General features: G+C 49.9%; 1 protein-coding gene across 4 annotated transcripts in view; it reads left to right on the forward strand.

Annotated features, from left to right (window-relative positions):
- Positions 1-1,436: 1,436 nt before the first annotated feature.
- Positions 1,437-13,380, forward strand: part of EPN2 (epsin 2) — an 87,669-nt gene continuing 75,725 nt past the window's right edge. For all 4 annotated transcript variants that reach the window (XM_070395320.1, XM_070395321.1, XM_070395322.1 and 1 more), the window contains exon 1: positions 1,437-1,581. The gene's annotated coding sequence lies outside the window, so the exon portion shown is untranslated. The remainder of the gene's footprint in view (positions 1,582-13,380) is intronic.

Consider the following 13,380-nt stretch of genomic DNA (forward strand, 5'->3'; position numbering starts at 1 on the left):
TTTACATGACGATTCATAACAGTAGCAACATTACAGTTATGAAGTAGCAATGAAAATAATTTTATGGTTGGGTCACAACATGAGGAACTGTATTTAAAGGGCCAGAAGGTTGAGAACCACTGATCTAGAACCAGTGTGGGACTTTACAAAGGAAGGATGGCCATGTGGGTTTGCAAATGTGTTGGTTTTCCACTCTCTTCTCCCTCCCCTCTCCTGGGCCCCCTCTCTCCTCCCTCTTATATTTTGCCAGAGAAGGGAAGTCCAGTCTAGATCCCCGCTTGTGAGAAGGGAAGAGAAGCCTTGGCCCATGGGCTCCTTCACAGAGAGGAGGAGCATGCAGCTCAGAGAAGTGCAGCCACCAGCCTAATGCCCTGGTGAGTGAGGGCAGAGGGATGGTTCTGGATACAGCCTCCCTGAAACCAGAGTTTGGCATAGTGTTGATATCGCCTAGCAACAGGGATGGTGCTGTCTGCCAATCTAGCAGCCCTGAGCCATCCCAGGCTCTGCCGTGAGGGGCCTATGCAGTGCCCACCCGGACTGGGGCAGGTGAGTCAGCTGGGAGGTCCTGAGAACCTCCTCAGGCTCTGTCTTTTCTCAGCTTTCTTTGTCTCCTTCTGTGCCAAGCACCACGCTGGGCACACAGTGGGTGCCTTGTGGGCACGGGTTTAGTCAAAGGAAAGAGGCAGGTCCTGTTGCTCCTTTGAGAGTGTGAGGCCGCGTGAAGGGCAAGGCGGTTCCAGGGGTGTCTGATACCCTCAGTCAGGGTTATGGTGAGCTAAGAGGCTCCACCGCCCCTCTGGCCGCCTGGGGAAGCCCATGCATCCTTCCCGGAATAACCTTTGAGCGTGTTTTACTGAAGTTTAACACACACGCATTAAAGTGCACGCGTTTGAAGTGTACGCCAGTGAATTTTCACAAAGTGAACACTTTTGACCCCCGCACCCAGCTCAAGAAACCAGGCGTGACTAGCGCTCCGAGCAGCCGCCTCACCCCTTTCAGAAGTCTCTGTCCCAATGCTTACCGCAAGGGGCAGAGCGCGAGTGTGCGCTTAGGGTGCCGCGTCCGTGTGTGCGGGAGGGGTGCGGTGTGGGAGGAGCTGCAGGATGTGCGCGGGGTGCAGGGGATTTGTGGGGGATCTGAGGGAAAGTCGCATGGTTTGGGGTATGAATTTGCCAGGGAATGTGTGGCGCTTGGGATCGTCGGAACGCGAGTGGGGTGTTGTTTAGGGGATTCCGGCCAAGGTTCTGGGGAGCTGGGATTGCGGGGCAGTCTGCGCGGGGGTCGTGGGAAGGTTGGGGTGGAGGCTGCAGGGGGCGGGGCGGGGCGGGGCCTGGGCGACGGGGGGCGGGGCCGGCGCGCGCGGGGCGGGGCCTGGGCGACGGGGGGCGGGGCCGGCGCGCGCGCGCGCACACGCACCGGCGCGCCCCCTCCCGGCCGCCATGTTGGCTGGTGAGTGGGTGTCAAACCGAGCTGGACGTGCTGGCGGCGCCGGCGGCGGCTCCGCGGGCTCCGGTCGCTCCCGCCTGCACAGCGCTATTGGCAGTCGCGGCCGCGAACCGGGGCCGGCCTGAAGGAGCGGAGGTGAGCCGGGTTCGGGGACCGGAGTGGGCCCCAGAGCGCGGACGCCCCCCTCCCCCAGGGTCCCCGGAGTCAGCCCCCCAAGCGTGCAACCCCGCTGCCCCCGCTGGGTCTCCCCCTCCGGCGGGACCCCATTCCTCCCAGCCAGCCCCGCCCCACGGGCTCGAGCATGGCCCTCTCCCCGTCTTCCCGCTGCAGGGACCCCGCTCCCCGACCTGCGCGCTCCATTTCCTATCGGGGCTCTTGGTTTTACGTCCTGGGAACCCGGAGCCCCGCTCGGCTCGCCTCTGCCTCGGCCTGAAGCGACCCGCCGCCCTCCCAGAGCACTTTCCGCTCCTCCCGGCCCGGCGCGCCTTTTCTCCGGAGCCGGGTCCGTCCCCCTCCGCCCGTGTGCAGCCCAGGCTCATCCCTCCTGGCGTCCGGGAGGGTCTCTGGGTGCGGGATCCCGGCCCGACCCCGTTCTCCTTCGGGCTGCAGCGGGCCCTACGCCTCCCGAGGGACCAGGTTCTCCCTCCCCACCCCCCCTACCCCACCCACCCCCACCCCTACCTTCCACCCCCACCCCTACCATCCACCCCCACCCACCCCCACCGCACAGCGGGGACGGGGGCGGCAGACCAGGCTCCAGCTGCCTTTTGTTCCGCGTGGGATGGTAACCGGGTGGGGGAGCGGGTGCGGGGGCCCGACCCCCCCAGGCGGTCTGTGGAAGAGGCCCGTCCTCTTCCCCGTTGGGCGGCTCCCCGGGAGCCAGCGTGGGAGAAGCCGGTCCTTCCTGGAGGAGTCCTGGCCCAAAGGGGTTTGTTTGCGTCCCGCGTTGGCCAAGTGGCTTTGTGGAAGGGGCAGTTTGCTCCCCCAAACCCCAGCGTTCCTCCGCCCAGGGCTCCGTGTGGGGCCCCTTCACAGTTTTGCAGTCTGTGTTGGAAGAGAAGATGGGCCTCAACCATCTTGGGGTTCAGATGGGGAAAACTGAGGCCCAGAGAAGCAATAATTCGCTCAAGGTCACGTAGCGATTCTGTGTCAGTGCCAGAACTAGAAGCTCCCTCTCCAGGGCTCTCCCCGTGACGTTTTAGATTTTTAAAAAAATATATTTGTAATTGATTTCTAGAGAGAAGGGAGAGGGGGTGAGAGAGAAACATCGGCACACCAATCAGCTGCCTCCTGTCTGCTCCCTACCTGCAATCCAGGTGACCGGAATCCCACCAGCAACCTTTTGGTGCGCTGGATGGTGTTCAGCCTATTGGGCCACACCGGCCAGAATTATCTCCCTCCTCTTTTTAAAATTTTTTTTCTATTAATCCTCATATTTTCTCCATTGATTTTTAGAGAGAGTGGAAGGAAGAGAGAGAGAGAAATATCACGTGAGAGACAAATGGAATGGTTGCCTCTTGCATGCCAGGGACCAGGGCAGATGGAACCTGTAACCCAGGTACGTGCCCTTGACTGGGAATTGAACCTGAGACCCTTTGGTCTGCTAGCCTACGCTCTAACCACAGAGCCAAACTGGCTAGGGCAGTCCCCCTCCTCTTTTATTTGTAACATTCACATGACAGAATGGTTAGGAGAAGATGAGAAGTATGCTTTATTTTCACCTCCAGAATATCCCTTGTAAAGAAGGGATTGGACTGAGGGTTAGAATGATTTTAAAGGTGAATTTTAATATCTATGCCCCCCTTTCCCTCTGCAACTGCCACCTCAATTACATGTGCATCTTGTAGCTCTAGATACCAGATGGTAGGTGCTGACAAAATCATATACTGAATCCTGCACAGCAGCCATTGAGTTGGAACTGATAATTCTGTTTTCATTGTATTTAAAAATTGAAAGGCACTCTCGTTTATTTCTGAATAGTACTTGTTCTAGTGTTTGTGTTTGAAACAAGTGATTGTGTTGGAGAAACCACCAAAATCTCATCTTTTACTTATCTGTATTTTTATTTTTACATTTAGAGGCTTATTTGTTTCTTTAGTTGTAATATTAGGGTCGTCATCCTTCCCAGTCTCACTGGTCTATTCTTTTGTGAGCATTGAATGTGATACTGGCTATTAAAGCATTTGGTAAGTGCAAACTACTGTAAGGCAAGATTCAGGATTGCATCCCACAAACGCCTGGACCAGGAGCAAGTTTGGATAGTCCTGTGGTTCACACCAGCTTTTTGCCTCTCTGGACCCTGAGCTTGGCAGATGGGGAGTTCTGTGGAGAACTCTCTCCCAGCAGGTGTGTGTGCCAAGCACCTGGGTGAGGTCTGAAGAAATGTAAACCTTTCAAGTAGTGATACCAACCCAGCACAGTGTCCGCAGTCTTGAAAAATGTCTTCCATAATAAGGTGTGGATTTCCTGAGAGTTGGGATTCTGATCCTGCAAAAGCGTTTGAACAGTTTTGGGGACTGATGTGTTTTAATTGCTTGGCTTTTCCAGAATTTAAAGGGTAGACGGTGGCAGCTTCCTCTTCTTCTGCTTCTGCTTCTCTTCTTCCTCCTGCTCCTCCCTTCCTACTTCCTTCCTTCTTCATTTCATTCAGAGGAGTGGCACCTTTCAGTTCTTTGTGGAGTTAAGTGCTAAGAGATTTTCATGTGTGGGGTTGTCATTGTTACACTGTTGGGAAGCACATTAAAGCCCTAGCTGGTTTGACTCAGTGGATGGAGCATCAGCCTACAGACTGAGGGGTCCCGGGTTCAATTCCTGTTGGGGGTGCATGCCGGGTTGCAGGCTTGGTCCCTGGTGGTGGGTGTGCAGGAGGTGGCTGATCAATGATTATCTCTCATCATTGATGTTTCTATCTCTATCCCTCTCCCTTCCTCTCTGAAATCATACTAATATATATGTATGTATGATATATATGTATGTGTATATATATGTGTGTGTGTGTGTGTATGTATTATGTGTGTGTGTGTGTGTGTGTGTATACACACACACACACACACACACACACACACACTAGAGGCCCGGTGCACAAAAATCTGTGCACTGGGGGGGCGTCCCTCAGCCCAGCCTGTGCCCTCTCGCAGTCTAAGATCCCTTGGGGGATGTCCACCTGCTGGCTTAGGCCCGCTCCCTGGGGGGATTGGGCCTAAGCTGGCAGTCAGACATCCTTCTGGCAGCCTGGGAGCCCTCGGGGGATGTCCACTTGCCAGCGGGGAGCAGGCCTAAGCTGCAGTCAGACATCCTTAGCGCTGCTGAGGAGGCGGGAGAGGCTCCCACCACCACCGCTGTACTGGCAGCCATCAGCATGGCTTGTGGCTGAGCAGAGCTCCCCCTGTGGGAGCATACTGACCACCAGGGGACAGCTCCTGCGTTGAGTGTCTGCCCCCTGGTGGTCAGTGTGTGTCACAGTGACCAGTGATACTCAGTTGTTCTGCTGTTAGGGTCAATTTGCATATTATCCTTTTATTATATAGGATAGAGGCCTGGTGCATGGGTGGGGGCCAGCTGGTTTGCCCTGAAGGGTGTCCCAGATCAGGGTGGGGGTCCCGCTGGAGTGCCTGGCCAGCCTGGGTGAGGGGCTGATGGCTGTTTGCAGGCTGGCCAAGACCCCAGCAGGGACACTCACCCCATGAGGCTGTGGCCAGCCTGGGTGAGGGGCTGATGGCTGTTTGTAGGCTGGCCACAGCCCCTTCAGGGTAGGGGTCCCCCTTGGGGTACCTGGCCAGCCTGGGTGAGGGGCTGAGGGCCATTTTCAGGCTGGCCACACCCCCTTCAGGGTAGGGGGGGTTCTGCTGGGGTGCCTGGCCAGTCTGAGTGAGGGGCTGATGGCTGTTTGCAGGCTGGCCACAGCCCCTTCAGGGTGGGGGTCCCCGCTGGGGTGCCTGGCCAGCCTGGGTGAAGGGCTGATGGCTGTTTGCAGGCTGGCCACAGCCCCAGCCACCCAAGCTCCCAGTGGAGGCTGGCTGGAAGCAGGTATCTGGGATTTATTTATCTTCTATAATTGAAACTTTGTTGCCTTTAGCGGAGGCCACAGCCGGCCAGGACAGGCGGGAAACTTGGCTTCCTCCATCGCCTGGGCAACCAAGCCTCCTGCTTGCTCCAGCTCCGTGGCTGCTGGCCGCCATCTTGGTTGGGTTAATTTGCATATAGTCGCTCTGATTGGCTTGTGGGTGTGTCTTGTGAGTGTAGCAGAGGTACGGTCAATTTGCATGTTTCTCTTTTATTAGATAAGATACACATATATTTTAAAGTTTTCAAACGTTTTTGGCAGTTGTTCTTATTGTTCCCCAGAACCTTCCTGTTGATTTGGTGGGGCATGGATGAGCATGGTAGTTACCATGTTATGGCATGAGTACCTGGTGACTGTGAGCCTTGGAGAAATAAAAGGGCTTGAATTTGGGGAATTTGAGGTTAGAGAGGATATAAAGAGTCACCTAGTTCTGCTCCCTGTTTTCTGTTGGACATGCATCCCATGTCTTCAGTTTAAACGTCTGTAAGGCCTTTGCCAGCCAATTCCATCAGTGTCTGGGCCCCTCTCTGTCTGCTCTCGATGCCTCACCACCCCAGTCTGTCGGAGCACTTATCACAGTTGTCTGTGTATCTGGGCTCTTGTGACACTGACATCTTTGAAACCAATGACGTCCTTTTTTTACTTCTCCAGCACACAGCTCTGTTTCTGGCACATGCATGGTAGGTGCTCAGTGAAGGTCTGGGGTATGAGTAAGTAGTCCTGGTGACAGGGGAACGACCTTTTATTGATCTTACTACAGGCTCCACTTTTCTGTCTTGTTCTTGCAAAAACCATTGCTGTTTGTCCAGCAGTCACATGTCTGTCCGGTGTGTATTATCCCCCACTTGCAGATGACGAAAATGAGACCCAGATGCTCAAGGTCACACAACCAGTAAGTGATGGAGCTGGGATTTGAATCGATCTGTTGGATTCCAAAATAATATTATTATTATATTTTTATTGATTTCAAAGAGAGGAAGGGAGAGGGAGAGAGATAGAAACATCTGTGATGAGGGAGAATCATCAATCAGCTACTTCCACAGTCCCCCTTCTGGGGATCGAACCCAAAACCCAGGCATGTGCCCTGACCAGTAATTAAACTTTGACTTCCTGGTTCATGGGTTGATGCTCAACCAGTGAGCCACACTGGCTGGGCCCAATATTATTATTCCTGTTACTTCATTTGAAAAATCCAGTCTCACAGGAACGAAGAGACTTGCTTAAAGCCCTACTGCAAATTGATAATGGATTGAGGACTGTGAGATGATGTAATTAAGATTGGTAAGGGTGGGAGAAAGCACATTTTATTTTTGCAAAATGCATTGTTGGAATGACTGTTTACATCCATCTGTTGAGTTTTTGAAAATTGACAAACTTTCTGATAAGTTCGTCAGTGGAATTTTCTTTGATCTTAATTAGCTTGTTCAAGTTGTCTAAAACCAGAAACTTAGAAAACAAAAACAGTGAAATAAGTGTGCACGTAGTTAAGTAAGTGTACTCAGTGCCAGCCATCTATGAGCACACCTATTTTTTAGTCAGGCAGTTAAGTTTTTGAAGTCTTAAAATGCAAAGCTGTTATAGCAGCTTTTGTGTGGTGTTTTTTTTTTTCACATAAAATTTTATTTTGTGCTCACATAGACACACTGATTCATGAGTGGAAAATCTGAGGTCCAGAGGAGATGTAACCCCCCCCCCCCACACACACACACACCCCCTCCCCATCAGTATTGAGCATTTATGGTGCACTGGGCACAATAGAACATACAAGGAAAACATTGTCCCTGCTCTGGAGGAGCTTACATTGTAAAAGGAAAAATACACCTCTTTTAAAATGGTATTTTTGTTTGATGTTTTTGCAAGGTACTGAGGAAATAGTCTGTCAGGTAAGCTTTGGGTGTAACAGCTTCATTATTTAAAAAGAGAGGAAACCCTGGCTGGTGTGGCTCGCTTGGTTGTGTCGTCCCCTGCCAGTTCGATTCCAGGTCGGCACATTCTCAGTTTGGGGCTTCATCCCCAATGGGGTGCATGTGCGGGAGGCAGCTGATCGATGTTTCTTTCTCACATTGATATTTCTCCCTGTCTCTTCTCTAAAATCAATAAAAACATATTTCAGTCTTTTTAAAAAATGGAAGACGAGAGTAAGAGGAAGGATTTTAAAGGCAGACGATGACAGATATTCGGTATAGGAGAGATTTGCTGCAGTAAATAGGACGAGGGAGATAGTGTGTCCGATGCAAGCAAAGGAAGCAGGGTGTCCTTAGACACTGAGTGGAGCCATAAAGATCATTCGGCCTTATTTTCCAAGTGCAGGGCCACCAGGTAGGAGTGATTGGTGACAGAACAGAAGGCTGAAAAAGGAAATCCTGTGCACCTGACAAGGAGGAAGAAGAAAGGACCAAAGTTGGAGGCAGGCTATAAGGGTATCAAGAAATTTTTAAAAACAAAAATGATTTGGAAGCACAAAACTTAACAGTTAATGCTACCCAGTGATATGATGGACCAAGAACATTGTGGCTTTCAAAATTACAAAATGCCATATACTACAGTTTTAAATGGAACATGTTACCTTTTCCAATCAATTCCCCCACCTCTGAAAAAAGCAATAACCGACACCTTTTTTACGGGGTTTCGGGGGGAGGAGTATGGGAGATGGCTGGAAACAAGCTCTCTTAGTAGTGTCTGGCTGTTAGGGTAAGCTTTGTATTTGGTTATTTAATTTATTGGGGTGACATTAGCTAATAGGATCATATAGGTTTCAAGTGAATAAACTTGGTCAAAGCCCAGTAGCTGCCAAGGGAATAAGGAATAAATTTCCAAAAATGTACAATTTCCTTTAGAGAAGTTTCAGAACCAAAAGACTAATATACACGAAAAGCTGTAGAGAAGTAGTTGAAAAGCTCATTCATAAAGTTTTTATTCCACTTAAAAGAACTCAATACTATATTCTTAACCATTATGCTGAGATTTCATGACGTTAAAAATAGCTAAAGCTATTTTTACAGCACATGCATGTTAGGCAAATACTAAAAAATTGACTAAAACAAAAAAAACTAAAACAAGTTAAATACATGGGCTTTTCTTTTTGTTTTACTGCTGTGCTTGATATACATGAAGTAATGGATGTCAAGCAGTTCATTTTACTGTATCTTCACTTGTACATTTGTTCTTAGGTTGCCTAAAACATTTAAATACAAATAAAATGAGTGCAGCAAAAATAATGAAAGCAAACTGCAGGTAAATTGACAAATAATGGAATGTAAATTATTTCTGCCCTTATCCAGGGTAGGCTGGGTCACAACTAAAGGAACCCGGCTGCAGCTGTGGTCACAGCGTGCACCCCGAGCCTGAGTCCCCCCACACACCTGCTCAGCATGGACTGCCCTCTGAGTGCTCCAGGAGGTTAGGTAACTTTTGAGGAACTGGCACAGCCAGGAGTCAAACTCAGGTCTGTGTGATTCCCAAACCTGGGTTCCTCCTATTCCACCAGCTCCTGTAGAAAGCCCCACGGTGAAGGGACTCTTCCTGCAGCCCAGCTGGTAAATGGAGCAGGGAAAAACAGGCTGATGCATGATTCGGATTGAAAAGCTTCTATAGTGAATCGCTTCTGAGTACAGGATTCATCCCTCTCTCACTCCCACCCCTCTTGTTAATGTCACCATTGCATCCTGGTGGCTCAGCGGCTGAGAGCACCAAATGGTACAGACAGTTTGTCTACACAGGCCATGCTACAGCTCGCTTTGGAATCGGACTGGGTACGTGTTGGCCTTCTCGCCGTGGGGCTTTGGTTTGTGATCACTGAGCTTCGGTTTCCCCCTCTCTGAAGTGGCAGCAGGGTGGTGGTGTTTCTCAGACTCCCGTGCGCAGCAGAGTCACCCAGAGAGCCTGGGAGGCACCTTGCTGTGCCCCAACCCAGAGTTTCTGATTCTGTAGGTCTGGGCTGAGGCCTGAGACGCAGGGGTCCTCAAACTTTTTAAACAGGGGGCCAGTTCACTGTCCCTCAGACCGTTGGAGGGCCGGACTATAGTTTAAAAAAAAACTATGAACAAATTCCCATGCACACTGCACATATCTTATTTTGAAGTAAAAAAACAAAACGGGAACAAATACAATATTTGTATTTGCATGTGGCCCGCGGGCCGTAGTTTGAGGACCCCTGCCTGAGAGTATGCATTTCAACCAGTTTCCAGGTGTTACTGATGCTGCTGGTCTGGGGACCAGACTTCTGAATCCTGGCCCAGAGGATGGAAGAGCAGGTGTAAGGGGTCAGCATCAGCAGTTCCTTTTTGCCTCAGATGTGCCTCTGAGTTGCTCAGAAGATGGTGGCATGGCACTTGGGAACTTGGTTTCTCAAAAAGCTGTTTTCACCTTATTCCTGTGTGATTATAATTTGGACTGGCGCCACAGGCATCATCACTCTGGGTTAGTCGTGATGTTTTCCTTAATGACAGGAATGTAAGATGTCAGTGCCCTTGAAGAGGCAGTAAATTTAAGATTGTTTGAAAATCCAATTCATTCCCGCACATCAAGAGAGATGTTCACTGTCAAGGCTTTTTAGATAAGCAGCTGGGAAAGGGCCGGGGGAGTGGTGTTGGGCACTGAGCAAACTCCCACGGGGTAATTAGGGATGGCTGCTGGCCTTACTAGAAGTCACTCCTTTCCCCTCCAACATTTCAGATTGATTTAATATTCTTTGGTGCTTAAGAGTTTGGGGAAAAAATTGTTTTTCCTCCAGTAGTGATGTTAGGTTGTCCACGAAAACCAAACATGTGCCCTGATGGTTTTAGGATGTCTCCTGTGTGTTAGGTCATGTGCTACTTTGTTTATACACAGTATTAATTTAATTTTCATCATGATCATGCAGGGCCTGTCACTATTTCTGTTTTTGATACGCAAAAACGAAAGCTCAGGGTGGTCAGCAGCCTGCCCCAGGCTACACAGTCCTGAGTGCCCCAGCTGGTATTTGCTGCCACCTGTGTCAGATTCAAAGCCACATGATTTCCACTACCTCACGCCCTAGCCATTCCAGGTGCTTCAATTGCCTCATTGTTCCCTCGCCACAGCCCCGAGAGGTAGCCATTTCACAGATGAGCAAGCTGAGGCTCAGAGGGGTCAAGCTTGCTCATATGCATCCACTCTGAATTCAGTCCCACACTTGTCTGATTTTGGAGCCTCGTGAAGTTGTTTCTATGACAACACCTCACCTTCCTATCCAGAGCAACAGATGTAAGTTCTAAGACCTAAAGCTGCCTAGAGGAGCACAACAGGGACCTGAGAGCACCCCTGTTGGGTTGGCTGGAAGGAAGTCTTTGTGGGTTTGTAAAGTTTTTTTTGTGTTTGTGAAGCTGGGTTAAAATAATCGCCCAAATTGCTCTTTGAGGAAAGGGCCATTTCTTTTCAGCCTGTAACCCCGAAGCTCTGCCCATTGGTTCTGTAAACATGACAGAGGGAAGTTAAGGACTAAAAACCCTCTGGTGATGCTGTTGTTTAAATATGATCAAATTCATAAAGAAGAACTTGATAGTCTTAAACAGTTACATGTAAATAAAAATATAAAGCATCTCTTCCTCAGTAGGCCATTAATGCATGACTTCTAGTAAATGGGTCATTTTTCTGATCTTGCAGTGTATGAGCAGACTGGGGTGTGATCACTTTCCCAGGGTTTGAAAATTGCCTGCAGTTCCTAAGCCAAGGATGATAAACAGCTATGTGTCCATACCTGCCCTGCACTCTGGAGGTTTGGACACGAATGTATTGTTTCGTAAACTCTTTAAGACTCTGCGGTGAATAAATCATGAGAGCTGAAATTACTCTTCAGAGTCTGTCCCCCCACCCCCCCCCACCCCTTGTGGTCACGGCACCGACAGGCTGGAGAGCCACCTTGGAAAGCAGGTCCTCCCTGAGTGCCTGTTCCATAGATACCCAGAGCTGTCCTGGCATAATAACTATACTCTGGATCCAAAAGTTTGAGAAACATGAGCAGAGAAATAATTTTTATGCTACTTTATGAAAGGCAGTCCGATTGATGTAGAATCTTGAGCATCAAATCAAAAGGCAATTGCATGACAGCAGGGCAGAATATTTGAGATCAATGTCAGCCTGGAAAATATGCAACATCTGGTCTCTCAAGTCAAAACGATGGGTGTGAAATGCCATGTTTCTTGCCACCAAGAACTTAGTCTAACTGCGAAGACAAAGGTAACAGGAGAAGATAGGATTTGAGCTGGACCTCGAAGGACAGGGAATAGTTTCAGGAGGGGAAGGCAGATGGGAAGGTGCTTCAGATCGAGGGAACAGCGCAGGGGAAAGCTCGGGGTGGGGTTGGGCTGGTGCCTGCGTGCATGTGGGGTGTGTACTCGGTGGGTGCCTGCTGGGAGCAGTGAGGACCTAGGTGGCAGAAGCCTTGGAACATGGTGGTGCTGGCAGTAGGGAGCTCAAGTGTTTGGGGAGGGACCCTGGGCAGGGGCCTGCAAAGTGGCGTAATTTCTGTGGGTGAGGTCCTGGCCAGGCTGGCTTGCTGAGACTGGAGACAGCACAGGGGTGTGTGTCAGAGTGAGGTGAGGCCAGAGTCCGCTTCTGTTTCGGGAGAGGTGAGGGCTTTAGGACCTCAGTGCTGACTGGGAAGTGTGGGTGTGACACCTTATGAGCCTGCAGTTCTTAAAAAAAATTTTTTTTTAAATTGCTTTCAGAGGGGAAAGGAAAGGGGAGAGAGATAGAAATATCAATGATGAGAGAGACTCATTGATTGGCTGCTCCTACAGGCCACCCACTGGGGATCAAGCCTGCAACCTGGGCATGTGCCCTGACCAGGAATTGAACCATGACCTCCTGGTTTGTAAGTTGACACTCAACCACTGAGCCACGCCTGCAGTTCTTATCCTTGGGTGTACCTGTAAACCACATGGCCCCAAAACTTTCTAAAAGTGGGGCCTATGATGGGGCCCCATTCCAGACCATGGAGGCGGAACCAGTGGTTATTTCTGAAGTACTCCAGATGATTCTAATGGCTTGTGTGGGCTGAGAAGCTGAACTGTGTGCTCAGGGGGGCCTCTGGGAATGTCACCGATTAGAAGGTGGGAGAAAATTGAGCCAGGGCACAAGAAGCCTAATGAGGTGTTGGTGCTGGGGCCCTGAGTACTATAGAGTAACTGGATGGCTGGAGAAAAGGGGGAGGGGTGACAGAAAAGGTGAAATCAGATGCTACCTGGGCTGAAGCCTGCCTTAGCGAACAGAGTGTAAACAAGGTGAGGACCAGAGAAGAGATTGTGACCCACCGGTTTGGTCACCCTTCTTCAGCTTGACTTTGAGCCAGGTTTATGGAGCAGGGCACAGCAGGTGCTTGTCTGCATTCAGGCCTTCAGCCAGGTTCCTTCCTGTGCTCTTAATTGTAAGACAGACACTAGTAAAATTTAAACTAAGTAATTATTTTAAAATACAGTAGTTGTAATTTAGAGTTCCTAATTTAAATAGATTAACTTTATTAAAGATCAGAAGTGAGGTTTTATCTGGTCCATTTAATATCACAATTTATAGTAGTTACAGAAAAAATTAGTTTCTAGACCAATTCATGCAGCCTTTAATGTTTATCGAGCACATATATATTGTGTGTTATAGTGATAAGTTCCTGCCCTCAAGTAACTTGTGGTCTGCAGAGAGTGGCTCCTGGTATAGGGACAAGTAGCCCCCGGAGAGAGAAGTTGAGAAGGTGGTGTCAGACACTGAGAATGAACCTGGGTGTCATAGAAGGCTTCAGAGGAAATGATATGTAAGTATATAGAGTTTTGAAGGAAAACTGAGAGTCCTGGGGGGCAAGTTGGGAAGACTGCAGGCGGAGGGAACGGAGCTGTGTCCAGACCTGAGGGAAGTGTCCAGCT

The sequence above is a fragment of the Myotis yumanensis genome, unplaced genomic scaffold, assembly GCF_028538775.1.
Source record: "Myotis yumanensis isolate MYYU_CA2020_CCGP unplaced genomic scaffold, mMyoYum1.0.hap1 SCAF_16, whole genome shotgun sequence".
Lineage (NCBI taxonomy): Eukaryota > Metazoa > Chordata > Mammalia > Chiroptera > Vespertilionidae > Myotis > Myotis yumanensis.